The 4453-nt window shown below is 62.8% G+C and overlaps 1 protein-coding gene across 1 annotated transcript in view; it reads left to right on the top strand.

Annotated features, from left to right (window-relative positions):
* The window catches only part of KIF1A (kinesin family member 1A), an 88331-nt gene that overhangs the window by 72212 nt on the left and 11666 nt on the right, over nt 1–4453 (top strand). The gene's annotated exons all lie outside the window — the stretch shown is intronic.

Here is a 4453-nt window from a genome sequence, read left to right as displayed (position 1 = left end):
CGCCCCCCACAGCCCTCAGATTTAATTTCGGCTTTCTGGATTCTTTCTACACTTGCTCACTTCTCCCTCCTGTTTCTTCATTTTCTTTAGTTTTATTTCCTTGGAATACTTTCTTGATTTTGTTTTTATTGCTTCTCCCCCCTCCCTTGGCTGAGTCCCTTCTGCCCCCCACTCTTGATTTGGCTGCTGTGGTAGTTTCCTGCCCCCCGTAGACACTGGCTGGCCTTCTGCTCCTCCTGCCCCGAGCCTTGCCCGCCCCGTGCCAACCCTGACCCCGCCCTGCCAGAGGGAAGCAGGTGCCCTGCATGTAGGCTGGCTGGCCTGGCGCCCTGCAAGGTGAAAGAGAAAAGCGGGAGCGGAGGGGCATGGGGGCCGCCCGCCAGGAGACCTCCCCCCCGCCCCTCCACCCCGGGGCAAGCCCCCCGCCTGGCCATGGCACCACACACCCCTTTGGAAGTAGGTGGGCGGTGAAGCTGTGAAGGGCCCAGTAAGCCTGTGGACTCGCTTGGGTGGTCCCAAGTCCAAAGCCCCAGAGGCCAGGGAGCTTGCTCCGTCCTGGACGCAGTCGAGGCCGCTGCCCACAGCAGCCGGGTGTGGGGTCAGCAAGGCCCTGGGGGTGGTCAGCCTCAGTCCCTAAACCAGACTTTGTCCGTGAGGCTCAAGTCTGCTGAGCAGAGGGCCTAGGCCGTCCCTTCTGGGCCCCTGTGGATGTGACTAGAGCTCGGTGTGGTGGTCCCGTGGGTCCCCTGTGGGTTAGCAGGGTTGAAAAATGTGTGAGGTGGGGCTGGGGTGGGGCAGACCAGCTGAGGTTGGGTCCCTGTCAGGTCGTGGCTGCGATTGGTCAGGACAGAGCCAGCTTGTGGCTCCTGCTGGTGTGTCCTCGAGGGCGCGTCTGCAGACGACCTGTTCAGTGAGAGGCTGCTGCAGGCCCTTCCTGGGGACACCAGCTGGGTGAGGCAGAGGCCCCATGGAGGGGACACTGCACCCAGGAGGGGCCACAGCCCTGCAGGGCCTGCCTCTCCCGGGCAGACGGGAGGGCTTGCTGGAGGAGGCGGACTGCTGGCTGTCCTGGAGGCGAGCCAGGCTGGCCGAGGTGGCTGCAGCCTGCCGGGCCGTCTACCTGTCCTCAGAAGGCTCCGCGTGGGAGCCCATCTGCTCCGGGTTGTCCCCTGGAGAGGACCCACGTTAGGGGCTGTTTCCTTGATGAGTGGAAACTTCCAGGCCCATCAATGTGACCACATGAGGGGTGTGGACATTTTGTTCAAGTTTGCATTTCCACAACCAGCTCAGGATAATAGAGGGGTGCTGGGGCCTGTCCCAGACACCCCCACTCGAACACATCGGCCTCCAGGAAGGTTCTGGTAAAGTGGAAACAGTGCCCTATGGCCAGGAGCAGACCAGGCACACGGGGATGAGGGAGATGGTTTTCCTTGTCAGTAGGGCCTCCTTCCCCAAGCGCCCGGCTTCAGGAGAGCCTCACCCTGTACCCACGCAGGGGGCCGCCCCTGAATGTGGGGACAGGCTCAGCAGCCCTGGGGGCTTGGCCTGCAAGAGGAGGCTCAGACAGAGAGGGAACGGGGGTCAGAGCCCCCAGATCTGGCTTGCGCCTCCTTCTCAGGCCAGGAGCCACCTTGGTGAGCTGTACTGGGGGTGGCAGAGGTGGCAGTGTGAAGACAAGGTCTCGTCCCGGACATCTGGAGTGGGGCGGGGGCCTGCGGCTGCACTGACTGGACTGAGGCCGCCTGGCTGTGCCCTGGGCTGGCTGTGTGAGTGTGGACAAGTGGCAGAGCCCTCTGGAACCTTGTTTGCCTCCCCCCTCAGCATGGGCATACGTCGTGAGATTAAACGAGATACGTGAAAAGTTCTTAGCACAGGAACTTGTGCACGTGACTAGAAAGTTAAGTCATGTGGTTATCACTAGTACTTAGTATTTAATTAAAAATATTCCTAGTTAATGTAAAATGCATACATACCTCCTGAGCAAACGGCGTGTTTCTTACACTAACTGCTCCCAGGTGCATCCACAGTGCACAGAGCCGTCACACACGGGGCCAGGGAGGAGCGCTTCATGACAGGCCGTGATTTTAAAGACACTTGGCTCCAACCTCTCCTCCTTTCATCTTACCCGGGGCCCTTGGAAGTGCTGCAGTATTGAGGGACAGACGGGCGCCCCATGGTGACCCCCACCCGTGCCACCAAGCGAGGGATCTGATGTCTCCAAACAGGTGGCCCAACCTGGTGCCGCGAGAGCTGCCCCAGCCCCCCCGGGAAGGCTCCGGCGCAGGGTCTTGAGAGACCCTGTATCTCAGACCCTGTGCCTGGTGGGTGCAGGGGGGTCACTGTGGGGCTGGATGGGGCCCAGGAGCCTGCATTTCTGACATGTTCCCCTGTGGTGCTGACACAGCAGGCCCAGGGACCCCAAGTCTGGGAGGCACATTCTCCTGTAATTGTACCTGAGGGGTTGGCTGAATGTTGCATCGGGCAGACTGAGGGGCACTGCAGGAAATAGGGGCTCCCTTCCTGGGATGACCTGATGCCCAGAGCAGCCCCCAAAGGGTCCTGGCTGCTCATGAGTTGGGGTCCTGTGTGATCTCCTTGGCCTCCCAGCGTATCCTGGGGTTCTCTGTGGCTGTTTTTCAGCTTCTCATGGCCTTGGTTTTCTGCCGCGTGGTCGAGGGGTCACCCACCCATGCCCTGAAAGCCTGGGCCATTTTGTGTGGCTGCCACTCTGCCACCCCCTCCACCCTGAGCACACCCACTGCCACCACTCGGACTCACTCGGGGTCTGGGTGAGAACCCTGCCCTGCAGAGGCCTCGGGCACGGGGCTCGGGACTGTCGTCCAGGACCCTACATGCCTGGGCTCCAGGTTTTGGCACCCGTGGCCACATGAAGCCACTGCTGGTCTGCTGGAGACGGCATGGGCCTGCGGGCAGCGTCCTGGCTGTGCCGGGTCAGACCCTGGTGAGGCTGGCTATCTTGGCACTGGGGGGTGGGGCAGTAAGAGGGCCCAGCCCACCACCCTACCCCACATGTGACGCCCACTGGACCGGGGCTTGGGGAGGGATTCTCGGCCACTGGAGTCCGACCAGGGGACAGCCACATCCTAACGTGACTGAGGGCTTCTCCGAGGGCTAGCTTCTCCTCACAGCCCAGGCCCGGGCTCCGGCAGTCCATTGTCCTGGCCTCCAGGGAAGGGGCCTCCGGCCGTGCCTTACCCAGTGCGTCGCAGCGGCTCCAGGTGGGAGGACTAGTGATAACAGTAGTGATGCCAACGTGTGCCGCCCAGGCCCCGGCCCAGTGCACTCGAGTCTTAGCTCATTAACCCGATGAGGCAGGGACAGTCTGTCCAGGAAGCAGGGCACACAGATGTCTGCTTACGGCCCCAGGACATGCGGCTGTGACGTGGCATTTGGAGCTGGGAGGTCGGGGGCCAAGCTGCAGCGGGCATCTGGCTCTGCCCGCAGGCCTGGCCTCACAGAGTCCAGCCATCTGGGGGCCCCCAGGGTGGACGGCGTCCTTCTAGGTCTTGGTCGCAGCCCCAGGGGTGGCTGCCTGGTCCTGCTGGGGACAGCCAAGGCTCTCACTGCAGACGTGGTGGGGGGGGGTGGGCGTCTGCAGTGGCGTCTCAGCCCATGTCAGGCAGCTTGTCGGGTGACGGTGCGTGCTCTGACATGTGCATCTCTTCTGTGTGTGTACGTGTGTGTCCTGGCTGCCTCGCCTTTAGCGTTTCGTTCGGAAATGACACTAGGTACAGCTCACTTCTCTTCCGCACTCGCTTGGTTCACTCTCTTTTGCTTTTTTATTCGCCCCCCCCACCCCACCCCCGCCGCGACGTCTCGCTGTGCCCTCTGCCTGTTCTCTGGTGACCCTGCTGTCCCCACGTCCCTTCCTCTGGACCTTTGTCCTCAGTGGCGTGTGTCTGACAGCGGCCCCGCCCTGTCCCTCTGCTTTACCCCGCACCCCTGGCCTGTGCCGTGGAGAGACAGGTGGCCTCCACAGCCCTGGGCCCGGCTGGCGGGCGGGCGTGTGCCGCTGCCGGCCGTTTGTGTTGGCGGGTTCTCAGCTGTGTGTTTGTGAGGATGCTTGGATGGAACCCGGGTGAGGTGGGGCCGGGGCCCACAGGGTGGCTGCAGCGTGCACTGAGGCCAAGTCCCCAGCTCCAATGTGAAGGTCCTCAAAGCGTGTGCCGTCAGACGGCCCGAGCCCCCAGCTGGGAGGGCTTTGCAGGCCCCAGGCTCAGGCAAGGCTCGCTGGCTTTCTGAGTTAGAGATGGGGGCAGACAGAACACTCCCGGCCTTGTGCTCGGTGGGGAGCCCGGCCACCCTGGGCAGGAGCCAACCGTCCAACAGGGGCCACCGGTTTCCATGCCCAGCATCCTCCCGGAAGGGCGCTTCCTCTCCTGAGGACGTCGGCTGAGGGAGGGGGTGGGCCCCAGAGGGTTTGGGCCAATTC

Source organism: Hipposideros armiger, unplaced genomic scaffold (genome assembly GCF_001890085.2).
Source record: "Hipposideros armiger isolate ML-2016 unplaced genomic scaffold, ASM189008v1 scaffold_17, whole genome shotgun sequence".
Taxonomy (NCBI): domain Eukaryota; kingdom Metazoa; phylum Chordata; class Mammalia; order Chiroptera; family Hipposideridae; genus Hipposideros; species Hipposideros armiger.
The sequence above is the reverse complement of the archived record's forward strand: the minus strand, read 5'-3'. Positions and strand labels throughout refer to the sequence as shown.